Source organism: Bos grunniens, chromosome 24 (genome assembly GCF_055505025.1).
Source record: "Bos grunniens cultivar Pamir isolate PY7600 chromosome 24, Bosgru_T2T1.0, whole genome shotgun sequence".
NCBI lineage: Eukaryota > Metazoa > Chordata > Mammalia > Artiodactyla > Bovidae > Bos > Bos grunniens.
In genome coordinates, this window is record NC_141188.1 from 41007861 (window position 1) to 41024814 (window position 16954).

A 16954-nucleotide genomic window follows, 5' to 3' on the forward strand; every position below is an offset into this window, starting at 1 on the left:
CATGGACAAATAAAGATGGTCCCATGTTATTAATAGCAAATGATTCTCTGCAGGAACGTGGTGGAAGTACAAATAGTCCCCTCAGGTTGTGTTCAGAGGAGGTTTCTAGTACAAAGCCTGTGCCTCTGGTTCTTTATAATTTATTATGGTTTAATGGAGACAAATGATAAATTATATATGAGGCCATAGTCCAGAGACTTCCCCCTTGTAGACCCAGGCCAAAATTGTTATTTTAGTCACATTCAAGAAATGGATTCTTTGTTCCTCATTTGTTTTCAGGTGTAGTCATTAAGAAGCATTGAATAAACATGTTGAAATTCATTCCAATTACAAAATACCTACTACCCAATGGGAACCTATTATGTGCCATGCTTGGTATTTGCCATTGAAGTCTCTCCATTTAATTCTCCCTACAGTTTTGTCAGTGAGGTATGATAGTAAATTCATTTTTCTTTTTCTAAAATATTTATTTATTTGGCTGTGCTGGGTCTAGTCGCCTGACCAAAAGTTGAACCCAGGCCCCATGCATTGGGATCTCAGAATCTTCGCCATTGGGCCACCAGGGAAGTCCCATATCCCATAAAATGGATAATTGTTCCTACTTTGCTGTAAGCTCTTCCTATTTCTTATTAGACAGTGCTCTTCTGCACTGTTCACAACTGCCGTGATTTATTGTGACGTTTGGATGGTCACCTATAGAACTCCTTCAAATGGGGGCCTGTCTATGCATTCTTTATAGAGGGTTAGTCATCGCAGTCAAGTTGGGCAAAACCTGATTTTCACTGTCTTGCTTTGTCCTCTCACAAGCCCTGGCTAAGGGGCCAGTAATTCCCAAGCATTTTTATATTATAAGCATAGCATTTACATCTACATTAACAGCTTTTCAGGGCACAAAATAGAAGATGGAGCTGTCATTGTTATTTTCTAACGTATTCCAGGATGTTGCCTTGCTAAATCATAGTCCCCAAAACCCACAGAGAAAAATAACACAAATCACCTATCTTTCCCACATAAGGTGCATAGGCCAAACCTTGACATAAATGTGCCTCTGCTAATTAACTAGAACTGGCCACATTCATTTCTCTAAAGTAAGAAGTGAAACTAAATAGTGTCATTTACTTTTTCTTTTTTGCCCTGCTCCAGTTAAAATTTAAAAAGACGGGATAAACTCAGTTGAAGAACACTCCTTGCAATTCTTTTTGTTTTTTCTAATTACTCAAATTGATGGGTATTAAAAAAAAAAAACAGCCTCATATTCAGTTTGGTTGCTGGTTTTATACGATAGGGAGGCTAATTAAAACTACTGCATACTCTGGCACATTCCAGGGCACAGCTTATGATTGTGAAAAGGTCACATACTTGGAAATAAAGTTTGTTACGCCTCCCACATTTAGCTAAATAATCACAGAGGGTGTTAAAAATAATTTCTAGCCCTTTTTTCAGGGGAGCTTCTTTTCTTTTCCCTGTTTACTCATGACAACCCATCAACACCTCTCTCTTTCTTGGGGCGATCATATTTGTGGGGTCCCTCCAAAAGCCTCTGCAAGCTCACAGGTCTATGGAGGGCATCATAAAACATGGATTCTGACTCAGTTTTGGTAAGAAACAAAGCAAAACCCTGGAAGAATGATGTTTCAGAACTAGGATGCTTAGCTAAGATCCACTAGATACCCGAGGCATTGATCGTCTGGTAAACAGGACAAAGAGATACACTCTAAAGGATGCTCCCTGGTGAAGAAAAAACACATTTCTGCCTCTCCTGGGAGGGTCTCTGAACACAGGCACGGCTGTGTCCTCCACTAACCCAGACTGCATTCTGCAGCCCTCACCCTCTCTCGAAACCCAAGCTTCACCTGGTCTTTCCGAAATGAATTGTAACCTTAAGACAAGCCTGAATCTTCATATGATTGACGTCTTATTAAACTATTTGTTTGTTTCTTCCATGTCAAAAAATGTTCACTCTTTTGCTTTGCTAAACCTTCACTATGCATAGTTTCATACACTCATCAGTTTCCATATTTTAAAGTGTTGATGGAGGGACTTCCCTGATGGTCCAGTGGTTAACAATCTACCTTCCAATGCAGGGGACTCAGGTTCGATTCTTGTTTGAGGAACTAAGATCCCACATGTGCATGCATGCTTAGTCACTTTAGTCATGTCTGACTCTTTGTGACCCTATGGACCTCAGCCCACCAGCCTCCTCCATCCATATATAATTGTAAAAAAAACCAAAACCATAGCTCAACCCTATGTTTAATATGCTCCCAACCACTTTCTTCATGAAATAGGAAGTTCTGCTGAGCTTCAAAGAAGTCAATACTGGCTGCATACAATGACTTCATTAATTTGTCCGTTCATTCATCCAACAGTTGTCTATGTCAGATCAGATCAGATCAGTTGTTCAGTCATGTCCTACTCTTTGCGACCCCATGAATCGCAGCACGCCAGGCCTCCCTGTCCATCACCAACTCCCGGAGTTCACTGAGACTCACGTCCATCGAGTCAGTGATGCCATCCAGCCATCAATACCTACTATTTTCTGGGACCTGACATAATGCTTGGGACACATATAGGAATAGAATCAAAGATTCCTGCCTTTAGGGAACTTACCTTCCAGACAGAGAAACAGATAAAAAAATGTTTATGAGAAGAAAAAGAAAATTCTATCGTACTCTTGTTGTTTAATCACTAAGTCTCGTCCAATTCTTTGAGACCCCCATGGAACGTAGCCCACCAGGCTTCTCTGTACATGGGATTCTCTAAGAAAAAATACTAGAATGGGTTGCCATGCCCTCCTCCAGGGGATCTTCCTGACCCAGGGATTGAACCCAGGTCTCTTATGTCTCCTGCATCGACAGGATGGTTCTTTACCACTAGCGCCACCTGGGAAGCCAAGACCCCCCATGCCGAGGGGCAAGCAAGCCCTCCTACCACAACTAGAGAAGTCTGTGTGCCATAAAGCAGCCAAAATAGATTAATAAAAGAAAAAAATAAAATCGTTGGTGGATACTTTTGTCTCTCCTGTGTCTGATGTCTGGTAGGATGACGACTGCTGGTTACATCGCATCACTTAAACGATGTCAGTCACAGATAAAGAAGAACCCAGTGAGTTCTCAGACTCCACACAGTGTTACCGACTTCTTAACTGTGGCTTTTCCTTCTTTGACCCTTTTCTAGTCTTACCCAGGGATGTAAAGATAGGCCACTGTGATAAAAGTACAGCTGGAACAAGACCCCAACACTAGTGTACTTGATTAAAGGAAAGGAAATGACTTGTCATCTACAATTTAAAGGAAATCTTGGTGACTGTTCCCTTTGACTATTAATATGATTTCTAGTAGGGCTTACTTTCTTTCATTAAAATATTTCATACACCTTCACAATGCTTTTTAATGCCAATGTCTTATCTCTAGGAGGTCTACTTTGATTTATGTGATTTAACATCTCCAACTTGCAGAGACTTTGGCAAGAGGTGAGAGTCCATCCTAATCCACTTTCTGAGAAGATGGTAGACAGGACCATGCAGGGAGGCCACCCGATGGAGTGATGCTGAGCTCGAGGCGGCAGCTGATTAAAAACCTACGGCTGCCAGTTCTTAGCCCAGCTGCTCCTTCAATCTGCTGAAGCAGCAAGGGAGAAGCCCCAAAGACCAACCTACTTCCTTATCTAAAATGCCACATGGGATCTCGGTAACCACAGTGAGTAATAACAGCAACACGCAGGGCTGTTAAGTGAGGTCTCCTAATAAAGACAGTAGAGTGAGATGACAAATGTAAGTACAGGACTGAGTATCTACTATGAATGAATACTTTTAATTAAGATTAGTAACTGATATTATATCAATTAACTGAATATTTAATAATAGTCACATCCCCAGACTGAAAATATCACAGCAGAGAGGTTACACGATTTGCCAGGGTTGCACAACTGGCAAATCATGAGTTCCGAGCAAGATGACATCCATAACTTCTCGCGTTAATTTTCCTCACCTTCTGATAAATTCAACTGCAATCCAGCTAAGCTTATTAATAGTCTCTCAGGCCGGGATCTTAACTGCCCTGTATGCCCTGCAGCGCACGGCTGAGGTTCCCACTGGTGAGACTGGGGAGACCCAGATGCTGGAGCTACCTGGAGAAGGCGCGAGGGGGAAGGACCCTGACTCCTCCCCAGGTTACTAATTTCCAGATAATAAGACTGCTCCGTGTAATAGCCATCCTCTGAATATTCCAACCTAGGTAACTTAAAGCTACTGCATGTTAAATGGGATTTATAAGGAAACCAATAAAGTAAATGTTTAAATAAACCACAAAAGCTGTGACCAGCTCCCATCCCACTGTTCAATAAACATGAGAAATGAATTACTCTCATTTCTTAGAGTAAGAAGAAAGGCCACTGCTGCTGCTAAGTGGCCTCAGTCCTGACCGACTCTTTGTGACCCTATGGACTGTAGCCCACCAGCTTCCTCTGTCTGTGGGATTCTCCAGGAAAGAATACTGGAGGGGGTTGCCATGTGCTTCTCCAGGGGATCTTCCTGAACCAGGGATCAAATCCACATCTTTTAAGCCTCCTGCATTGGCAGGCAGGTCCTTTACCACCTGGGAAGCTCAGTAAGAGACTAGCCAAACAAAATTAAGATAGAAGCAGAGGTCTGTGTTGGCCCCCCAGGAGATGGGGGGGTCTGTGGTCTCAGAGAGACCCCCTTCCTACTTGCCAGGGAGAAGGCTTACTCTACTGTCCAAAAGTTGCTAAGCTGGTCAATTCAGGGAAAATCAGAAAAAACAAAACAAACAGCTTTTAATAGATAAAATGATAATTATTTGTAGATGACCCATTTATTTACCTGGAAAGCAATTACTTGAAAAATTACATATAGATGAGAATTTGACTTGATCACAAAGTCAAAATTGCTGTATAGAAATTGACAGCTTTTATACACAATCAACATTAGCTCCAAGGTATCAAGAAAGAAATGAATCCACTTGTTGTAGCAAGAAAAATGATGAAATGCTTAGGAATAAACTTCATAAGAAGGGTACAATTTCTACATGAAGGAAACCAGAAATGCTATCAAGGGACAGGAATGATTTGAGTGTGGGAAAGGCTTATTGTGTTTAACTTCATAATGGAGCACATTCAGAGTTAAACCATAAATTTAGGCTCAGTGGGTAAAGAATCCACCTGCAAATACAGGCGTCGTAGGAGACGCAGGTTGGATCCCTGGCTCAGGAAGATCCCCAAGGAGCCTGTCGAGCTACAGTCCACAGGGTTGCAAAGAGTCGGACATGACTGAGCAACGAAGCACACAGCACAGTGAGATTAACAACAGGATTTTGGTTTCATACTAGAAAAACTGATTCTGAAGTTCATTTGGAAAAAAACAAACAAGAAAGAGTAGCTGGAACAATGTTAAGAGGAGCCTCGAGACTTCCCTGGCGGTCCACTGATTAAGAATCCCCTTTGGGATGTAGGGGACTCAGGTTCAATCCTTGGCAGGGAACTAAGAGCCCACATGCCTCAGGGCAACTAAATCCACCCATCACAACTATTGAGCCCCTGCGCCACAACTAGAGAACCCGCACACCGCAAGTAAGAACTGGGCAGCCTAAATAAATATTTTTTTTACAAAGAAGAGCCTAACTGCTATTTAGATTTTAAAACTTACTATAAAGCTGCAGCACTTGAAACAATGTAGTACTAACACAGGAACAGACAAGAAGATCCATGCGAATAAATAAACTACATAGAGGGATTTAGTATAAGATGAAGGTGAGATTTAAGTCAGTGGGGGAACAGATGGAACATTCAGTTAACAAATTGTGGACACTTAGATCAACGGCCAGGACAAGAGTACAAGTTACTTCTCCACCTCTCACCGTCCACAAATACAGAGGTTAAAGGGAGAAATGCTTTCAAACTGAAGACCATGAAGCAATAAAATAAAGAAATGGTAGACTTCTTTTTTAAGGAAAGAAAAGCCCAACTGTGATACAAAACTAGAAGCCACAAAGGAAAAGACTGGTATATTCGTATCCAAAAACTGTATTTAAAAAAACATAAAAAGTACCATTAGCAATTTCAAAGACAAACGAAAACAGAAAAAGTAGTTCCAACTTGCAATACATTAAAGGGGTTAATTTCCTTGTATATACACACACGGAGTCACATGTGCATGGGCGCTAGGTCATGTCTGACCCTTTACGATTCCACGGACCGTAGCCCACTAGGCTCCTCTGTCCACGGGATTCTCCAGGCAAGAATACTGGAGTGGGTTGTCATTTCCTCCTCTAGGGGATCTTCCCCGCGTCTCTTATGTCTTCTGCATTGACAGGTGGGTTCTTTACAACTAGTGCCATCTGGAAAGCCCCACAGAGCTGTAACTAAATAGAAAAATGGGAACAGAATTTAGACGATTGTTCACAGAAAAATGAATACAAATGACTCTTGAAATATGCAAAGATGCTCACTCTCAGACTTAAGTCTATTTTTTTTAACCTATCTTTTTTGGTTTAGATGAAAAAATTTCCTAATACAATAGGTGGAAAGAGGCGGGGGCGGGAGCGGGGAGTCCTCTCATACATTGCTGGTGTGGGTATACTGTACAGGTTTTATGGAGAAAAATCTGGCATTATCTAAAATGCGTGTCCCCACGGACCTGTGATTTCACTTCTGGTATCTGCCCAGTAGACTCTCACAGTGTGAAATGATGAATGTGGACCACTCTTCAGCATTCTTTACATAAAAATGTGGAAAACCACCTGGATGGCCATCGACAAAGTCAGAGTCCATCCATGTGGTGAACAAGGGCAAGGATCCTTCACACACACTGATGTGAACCGTTTCCCAAACTTTATTGTGCTAAGTGAACACAGGGACATGTGTAACCATGTACACACACATACACACACACACACACACACACATACACACAGGCATCCCTAAGTAAGGAGAGAACAGCCCTGGCCTGGGTACAAGCTGGAGCTGCAGGAGGGGATGAGGAGGGGCACACATTTTCACTGTGAATTCTTCAGACCTTTTGAATTTTGTACTAAGCACATCTACCACCTACTAAAAATCAATAATGTTTCTTTTTGCCTTCTCAGAATTCTGGGTTATTGACTTGTAGCTGGAAAAAGGCTAAGTCTGGGAGAATGAGCTTGTTAAGGGAAAGAAAGCAAGAACGCATGCATCTGTACCTTTTCTCACCATTTACCAAGCATTAGTTAGGCTGCAGTCCGTGGGGTCGCTAGAGTCGGACTCGACTGAGCGACTTCACTTTCACTTTTCACTTTCATGCATTGGAGGAGGAAATGGCAACCCACTCCAGTGTTCTTGCCTGAAGAATCCCAGGGACGGGGAAGCCTGGTGGGCTGCCGTCTATGGGGTCGCACAGAGTCGGACATGACTGAAGCGACTTAGCAGCAGCAGCAGCAGTTTTCACTATTTTAACTAAATGTGTGAAGTATTGAGCTTGTTTCCATAAGGAAGAGGGCTTCATGGGGAAAAAGTAACACAAATTTACTTTTCAAGGGGCCACCCTTCTCAGACTTGCCTGTGGTTCTTTTAACGTCAGTCAGAAGTATTGCAAGTTCATTGGCGAGAAGAGAGAGAAAATGGAGAAAAGAAAAATTACCTTTTCGATTCTAAACTGTCAAGGGTGATGAAACTTAGTCAGTAGTCCTAGCTGAGCAGCCCCAAAGCATCTGCTTTTACCCTTGACTTCAACTTTTTCAAATTAAGAACACTATTTCAAAATTTCTTTTATGTACTGCCATCTTAATTTCTACTTTATGAATTTTCTAAGAAATTCACTGCATTTAAAACTTCTTATAATAAACAGGTCATACATTTTAAAAACAAGCATATGAACAAGGAATACACTGTAAGTGCATTATGTAAACCATAAACACCCAGGCAGCTCCATTAAACCCAATGGTGTTTTATCCTTTATAAATACGGTAACTGCATTGCTGTGAAATACTCAAAGTGCTAAGAAACCCAATTATTTCCACCACCTTTTTTGTCTTTTTTTGTTACCTAGCTGGTTCCATGTGTTTCAGTTTTACAGCTGCTCTTTCACTAGACTGACCCATAAAAGTACTTAATAATCCAACTGCTATTTGTTAGGAGGCTAGAGTTTGTGACCATTGAGAAAAGACTCATGTGATCCAAGTTCCAAGCCCGACTGTGTTTCTGATTTATGCCCCCCACCCACTGCCGCCCCTCCATGGGAGCAGAATGACCATTAAGCATTATTTTAGTTTCTACTTCAAAGGGGCCTTTGGAAGCTGGTCCACCTGCTGCCAGGAAGCACACTGTGTTCTTGAGAAGACAGATTCCTCACCTCAGCCCATTTCAGAGAGGCAGCGTGTACACAGGAAATGCTACTTCTCCCTGCTTCTCTAACTCCTGAGTGATTTACAACTTGCTGGGAGGGAACCATTCTTTGCCTCTTGAGAAATTCACATAGATCAGGAACATCTCATTCTTGGGGTGGTGGAGAAATTGCCTGGGATAGAGTTACTGTGCTTCACGTAGAGATATGTGAGGGGCACCTTGCCTGAAGATGTGATGCAAGACTGGAAACTTGATTTCTACAAATTCCAGGTATGTAACAATAGGCTAAGTTATCTTGCATGCAAAGTGAAAATTCATAACTGGTGGAACACAGATCTGTAACTCCAGCCTCATGCAGCTACAAAGGAGGCTGTGCTCAGTCGATTGATCGTGTCCGATCTTTGCGACCCCCTGGCCTGCAGCACACTAGGCTCCACTCTCCTTCACTATCTCCCAGAGTTTGGTCAAACTCATGTCCATTGAATCCAGTGATGCCATCCAACTATCTCATCCTCTGTTGCCCCCTTCTCTTCTTGCCCTCAATCTTTCCTAGCATCAGTCTTTTCCAATGAGTTGGCTCTTTGCATCAGATGGACAAAGTATTGGAGCTTCAGCTTCAGCATCAGTCCTTCCAATGAATATTCAGGATTTACCGTATTTACACTATATATATATATATAGTAAGTCAGGGCTTCCCTGGTGGTCCAGTGGTTAAGAATCCATCTACCAATGCAAGGGACACTGGTTCGATCCCTGGTCTGGGAAGATCCCACATGCCTGAGAGCAACTAAGCCTGTGTGCCACAACTCCTGAAGCCCGAGTGCCTAGAGCCTGTGCTCCGCAACAGCAACAAGAGAAGCAATGAGAAGCCCGTGCAGCGCAACAGACAGTAGCCCCAGCTCGTTGACACTAGAGAAAGCCACTCGAGTGCAGCAACAAAGACCCAGCACAGCCAAAAATAAATCAATAAACAAAAGCACTGTACTTTGCAGCTGATTCAGCGTCAGCTCTTACTGGGGTCAAAGCGGGGGAAGGTTATGACCCTGTTCAGTCCGGGAGAGGCTGGTAACGGGCTCCATGTCTGGGGAAGCGGACCCCAGGCTCAGCCCAGACTGACTCCAAGTATCATGTCAGATTTGAGGAAAGAGAGACTAGAGGACCGACCAAGTAATTCTGCTGCTCAGCTTTCTGTGAAAAACAGTTCTATATAAGGAAAATGCAATAAGTGTTATAGCCACAGGTGGTTTCTCCAGGGGGAGAGACTCATCTGCATACCAAGGGAAGTCAGATTTTCCAGAATGGGAAGTATATTTTTGAAATGATTCAAAATATCTCTCTCTCTCTTTTTTTTTTTTTTTGGTTTCGTCGTCACCTCCTCCCCATTCCTCAATACAGGCTATAGAATTATTTCCTCTACTCGCTATAGTCACACTTGCTTTCTCTCTCCTCTCCAGCAGTGTTTTGGTAATTTGTGTTTCTACTGCTTTCTACTTTTGTCTTGGTAAATGAATGGACGTTGCAAAGGCATATGGTATTATACAAAGCTCTATAACATACAAATACTATGCAAATTCTTCAGAATTAATATGCTCTTTTTCTGATCTCATTACAATGGAATCAAGAGACAAGCAAACAGCTTTCATTGTAATGAAATTCTGCTGCATCGAATATTTGTGCCCCCAATGAGACTTAACCAATATCAATATAGATACAAGTAAGTTACTTGAACGTATTTTTAACAGAGATACTAGAATCCTAGAGGATACTAGAAATCAGTGTCTCAGGTCAGTTTTTGACTATTAACTTGACTTGGTCATCTACTAAGAGATAGAACATGGAAGGGGGAGTGGGCATACTTACATAAAAATAGGAGCAAGGGCACATCAGTGTCGAGGGGGCATCTAACAGAAAGAAATCAATAGCAGCAACAACAAAAATGACATCTCACCAAAGAAGGGTAATACACAAAAGAGAGCTTTTGATCAGTCACGCCTCATAAATAATAAGCAATTCTACCATCATTTTTGCATGTTCTCATCAAGTTGGTGTTATGGACTGAGTATTTTGTCCTCCCAAAGTTCATACAGAGTCAGACACGACTGAAGCAACTTAGCAGCAGCAGCAGCAAAGTTCATATGTTGAGGCCCTAAGCCCCTGGTTGATGATATTTGGAGATGGGGGCTTCCCAGCTGGTGCAGTTGGAAAAGAATCTGCCTCCCAGTGCAGATGTAGGGTTGATCTCTGGGTCAGGAAGGGTAAGATCCCCTGGAGAAGAAAATGGCAACCCACTCCTGTACTCTTGCCCAGGAAATCCCATGGACAGAGGAGCTTGGAGGTCTACAGTCCATGGGGTTGCAAAGAGTTGGACATGACTGAACAACGGAGCACGAAGAACTGTTTCTGGTTTGGGAAGTAACATACCCCCACGTCCAACCCAGTGCTTGTAAAACAGAATCAGTCAACGAATGAATGATCCAGGACTTGTGCTTTTAACCATAGTACAAATAGAGATCAAAGCTTTTGGATTAAATAACAGAGCAATGAACTCTTTTATCTCACTTCCCATGACCAGAATTTTCCAGAGCTTCTCAACTAAAAAACTTTGTGCTCTGTATTTCTTTCCTCTGATCCAGCTACGATTGGATGGACTCTTTGAAGTTTACAGTGCTGGACACACAATGATTGCCCTGTAAAATATTTGTTGAATGGCTGATCTTAGAGCAAAAGGATCCTTTAGTAAGTTCAACATTTTCTAACTTGCTTTCATTGACTCAGAGTTAAATATGGATGTTTTCTCAAGAGCACTCATAAGGGACAACTGATTTTGTTTTCAGGTGACACTTGGAGGAGGCAAGGTTTTGATTTGTGTTTGGAATGGAGGCGCTCAGGTGACAGCTTTAAGAAAAATCCCTGTAAGAAAGCAGTGAAAGGAAGTGGATACTGACATACGGCACCTGTTCTCTGAAGCAGAGTTAGAACACTGCTGATTAATTACCCTTTGATGAAAATACACACATCCTTCGACTGAGTTCATGCTATGACCCCAGATGACTGTGGAAAGCTGGACAATCCACTCTCATTTTGTCTCCAAGTGGAATCAGGAAGGGGTTTCTCAGGCAGATTTAACACAGGTTGGAGCCCCCAGCCTCTGCTGCCAAACTACTTATCAGGGCATCACACCCCACCCCCTACTGCCTTCCTGGGGAAGACAAACTAGTGGTGCTGGTGCCAGCCAGCCATGTACTGGCTGTGTGCCCTGGGAGGTTATGCATACTCTGTGCACTGCAGTTTCTCCATAGTTCAAAAGAAAGAAAACACAATGTCACTTGGCTATGGTGAAGAGTGGGAGAAGCAGGTGCTGGCACCCCATAGGATGAGCATCCTCGCCTTCGCCCAGGCTTCTTCCCATCCTTAAGTGGTTCATCAGACAAGTCACTGTTGTCCCCAAAATCACAGAAGTGGCTTTGCTTCCAGTTACCTAATTTTTTTTCCAGTTTAAGTCTTGACAATAGTTTCGCCTGTGAGTTGAGCTTACATCTCCCCAGAAGACCTGATAATGGTCTTGATAAGCCCCCAGAACACCCTGGGGCCCCCAGCAGCTCTCTGGCTAATTTAAGAGCTCTTCTTACAGTGTGAGAGTGGCCTTGACTGCAGCTTGGCCAGCCCTGGTCCTTCCTCTACATGATCTCTGATTATTACTTGGAGAAGGAGAGAGCAAAAACAACAATGGGAACTTTTTGACTGGTGTTATTAAAGCAGTTTCAGAAAAGTCATTTTGCACAATAAGCCCAATTTGTAATTGTGCTCAGTTGCGCCTGACTCTTTGCGGCCCCATGGACTGTAGACTGCCGGACTCCTCCGTCCATGGGACTTCCGAGGCAAGAATACTGGAGTGGGTTGCCATTTCCTACTCCAGGGGATCTTCCTGACCAGGGATGGAACCCATATCCCTTGCAACTCCTGCACTGGCCACCACTAGTACCACGGGAAGCCCTTAATACGTAATGACACCTATGCAATTCTACCATAGTGTTCTGTCCTTATTTATTTATTTTTAAATGAGTCAAGAAGGGAACTAGCAAAACTCAGTTGAAAAACACAGGTATGAGTCTGGGAAGACAGTAAATGGAATACTTTGAGTACTAAAAACCATTTTCCACAACACTCATGCTATTCAACTAGGTACAATAACTATTAAGGGACCAAACTTTTAAAAAATCACTAAAAAAGATAGGACTTTATTCAATAAATACTACAAAAAGTAACAAAGTATTTGAAGGTCAAAAGATGGACTGTATGCCTGTGAATTCTGTATGCCTGTTAATTCTCTGTATGCTCTTCCTCAAGATGAAGAATTGTGCATAATCTGACTTCTCACCAAATCTTGTTTTCTTCAACACTTCCCCAAAGTGTGTCAGGGAAATTCTCCAGGATCACATAACATCTGCCTATCCTAGTCCTAGCCTCTTCCGTTAAGTAGAAATTGAATGAAAACTCGTTACTCTCAGCAGTCTGAAAGGCAATTAACCTTGTAGTCTCCAAAATGATGAAGATATTAACACCATGGTGCTGGGGAAGACTCATTGGAGTCCCATGGACAGCAGGGAGACCAAACCAGTTCATCCTAATGGAAATCAACCCTGAATATTCATTGGAAGGACTGATGCTGAAGCTGAAGCTCCAATTCTCTGGACCCCTGATGTGAAGAGTCAACTCACTGGAAAAGATTCAGATGCTGAGAAAGATTGAAGGCAGGAGAAGAAGACAACAGAAGATGAGATGGTTGGATGGGATCACCAGCTCGATGAACATGAGTTTGAGCAAGCTCCAGAAGGTGGTGAAGGACAGGGAAGCCTGGTGTGCTGCAGTCCATGGAGTCACAAAGAGTTGGACACGACTGAGCGACTGAACAACAACCTTAGTACTGTCACTGCCATTCTTGCAATTTAAGAGCAAACTTTCTCAGTTTTTATAAGTGGTGATATTCTCCACGACCAATACCTGTGCACATTAATTTCTAAAGTATCTAATTTTAAATAACTCAATAAAATCAATACCGAACAGTTTCCAAAATGCAAATAAGATCTGACTCCAGGGAGCATGGCAGCGTTCAGATTCGCTGTTTGAATAAGAATCATGTTGTCCCCCTGAGGCTCTGGGCTGCTGCTGTGCAGGGTACAACTTCTGGTTTTTAATGGAGGTTTCTTTTTTTTCCTCTTAGGGCAATAACATGGGTCTGAAATGAGTTCTGGAGAGAGGCAGAGACAGTAGCGGGAAGGATTTTTTTTTTTCCCTCCCAGTAAGTGATCTGCTCATAACGGGGAGGGATTTTTCATAGCAAATTCTGTTGCAGAACTCATACTGATTTTTCTCTTAAATTGTTAAAAGTTTTCTCAACATGCTGCCTATTAAAGAATTGCAGACGTGTGATATCAACACAGCTGGTAACTTCCTCAGTCTCCTTCCGGGATGTGATGCTTGTTTTCCTCCTGCCTCGGGTCTTGGCAGGGAAGAAGACGTCAAAGGCCACGGTGGCCATTGCTTCCAGAGTCTCAGTCTGGCCATGAGGGCCCTGGATGTTGTTATGGGACTCTCAGCCTGGATGTGGCAGAGGCATCCTTTGGGAACGGGATGCTCCCTGTGGTCTTCACCCCGCTGTGACTTCAACATACACAAGTCAATAGGCCACGCCACACAGGTCTAACTGGCTAGGCTGCCAGTGTGTGAGGATTCTGATGAAGCCTGCAGGCCTTGGGGCAATGAGACTCCATGGAGGCCATCAGAGTCTGCATTCATGTCTTCACTGGAGAACTGGGTGGAAATCCTGGCGCATTCCTGTGGTCAGGCAGACTCAGTGGATGAATTCAGCCATTTCTAGAAATTTTCTGTTGTGGACTGAATCCAGCCTGTGACTTTGATGGAGACATTGACCATCAAAGGGTCAACGTCTGGTGGAGAAATACAGCCCACCAGTCTGTATTTTGCTGAAACTCTGCAGGACAGGGGACTCGTGCTGATGAAAGATGCCCCTAGGGTACCACATGGTATGAAGGACGTCGGCATCTTAAGTGTCTGACTTCAGCAATGGCTTCCACTGTCATTAGCCAGGCTCCCCTGTCCATGGGATTTCCCAGGCAAGAATACTGGAGTGGGCTGCTATTTCCTCCTCCAGGGATCTTCCTGACCCGGGGATTGAACCCTCATCTGTTACATCTCCTGTATTGGCAGGCAGGTTCCTTACCGCTAGTGCCACCTGGGAAGCCCCAGTGGCTTGCATTATGTGATATGACAAATGCCTGGCTATACAGGATACCAGTTCATCATCGGGATGGTTGAGAGGGGCAGCTGTGGCTGCAGGGCAGGGACTGCAGAGGCACTGGACGAGTCCTGCGACGTTTCCCACCAGCGAGCTTCTCGGTCCCATTCTATACCGATGGCCGCTGGCTGTCTGCATGATCACGACGGACCTCCTTCAAGGCTTCTCTGTACCAACCCCACTGTTCAATTATAAAACATGTATCTCAGAGTTCTCTGAAAAGCAATTGGAGGTAGTTCCAAAAGTATACTAAAAAGCTGCCTTGAAGTCAGCTTCATAAATACTTTCTCTTTGATGTTTCAGTTTAGAAATTATGGATATAGGTTGATACTAAGAGTATGCTATTGACGGGGAATTCCTATTAAAGGGGGCTTTCATAGCACAATACAATTTAAAGTGATGGTAAAACAATGACTGAGAACTTTACAAAGTCTCTGGAGGGCTGTCTGAATCATAAAGCAATAAAGCATATATTCAGCATCAAATTCATTATAATTTTCAGAGTATGGCAGATAGCTGACACATACCTAAGTCTCAATTAATCAATATGTTGGATTACAATAACTGTGATCAGTGCCTAGTCCCTGCCAGATGCTGGTCATGACGAACAAGCAGGACTTCCTGTACCTTCTCAGCCTCTTGTGGAATAATAAGCATCGGTTTCCAGACATTTAAGCAAATGACAAGGAAAAGGTCAAATATCCTTGTTTGACCTTTGCAGCTGAAAGGACAGTGAGTTCCAAAACTTACATGTGTTCTTTTTTTTCCCCATCTAACCTTCTGAGGCAAAAGAGAGAATCTCCATTTTTAAGTTTTGCAAATAGTTGACTCTTTGGTACTTTACCAATAGTGAAGAATTTTCTCTTTCAAGATCCAGTGAGTAAGTAGGTTAATGGGCATAAAGGGTTCTGACACTTTTAGTTTTTAGACGAAGAACAAATCAACATACTGGAAAATGTATGGCGAGGTAGGAAATTGGACAATGCAAATTGAACACCACAATCCGATGCTACAGCACATCTGGATGACTAGCAAAAACCATCTACAGCTCACGGAATCTTACTAGAAAGTTCTGTCCATTTATAATCCCCACAGTAAGTTCAGTATCTGGAAGAACAAGTCCAGCGTCTGAAGACTCGAACATCATTCTGTCCTTGTTAATGTTGTTGTTCAGTCATTCAGTCGTGTCCGACTCTTTGCAACCCAGTGGACTGCAGCATGCCAGGCTTCCCTGTCCTTCACCATCTCCTGGAGCTTGCTCAAACTCACATCCACTGAATCAGTGATGCCATCCAACCATCTCATCCTCTGTCGCCCCTTTCTCTTCTTGCCCTCAATCTTTCCCAGCATCAGGGTCTTTTCCAATGAGTCAGTTCTTCGTATCAGGTGGCAAAAATATTGGAACTTCAGCTTTAGCATCCATCCTTCCAATGAATAGTCAGGGTTGATTTCCTTTAGGACTGACTAATGTTGTCTTCCTATTTTCAAATGTTGTAAGGAGATTTTTTAAATCTATTTCCAGCAAGTGTTAGCTCTTTAAAACATACCAGGCTGGGAGAGTTAAGACAATGTGTAATCTAATTATGTGTATTAGTAAAACAACTGCTTGCATAGCTGACATATAAATTTGATAAGGCAACAAAATCTTTTACAGAGAAAGGGGCAAGAGACTTAGTTCCAGAAATGAGACAAAATGCATCCAGCACAGAGTGTTCCCTGCAGGAGTGGCACAAGGCCAGGTGAAGAGGATGCAAAAACAAGCAGAGTCCAGTGCCATGAGTTCACGGTCTCATGGACACATAAACAGTCAGGAAGATGCACTCAGCATTATTCAAGAAGCGACTGCAAGAGGACTCAGGTCATGCAGTACGTGTGTGCTAAGTTGTTTCAGTCGTGTCCAACTCTTTGCAACCCCATGGACTGTAGCCCACCAGGCTCCTGTCCATGGGATACTCCAGGCAAGAATACTGGAGTGGGTTGCCTTGCCCTCTTCCAGGGGATCTTCCCAACTCAAGGATTGAATCTGCATCTCCTATGTCTCCTGCATTGGCAGGTGGGTTCTTTACCACTACCGCCCCCTGGGAAGCGCCAGGTCATGCAGATGCTGGGGCAAAGTCTGCCTGGCCAGGTCAGCAAGCTCTGCTCTCCACACGCAGGTCTCTTGCTGATGCTCTGATGGGGGAGGGGGCTGGCGAATGCATGACTCATTTCCACTGGTCCCCTGCCTCAGAGACAGAGATGCCCAGGGCCCTGGGGGATCTGCTCCATCCTGAGCTTCAGCATCTTTCCCCTAAGGACTCTTGA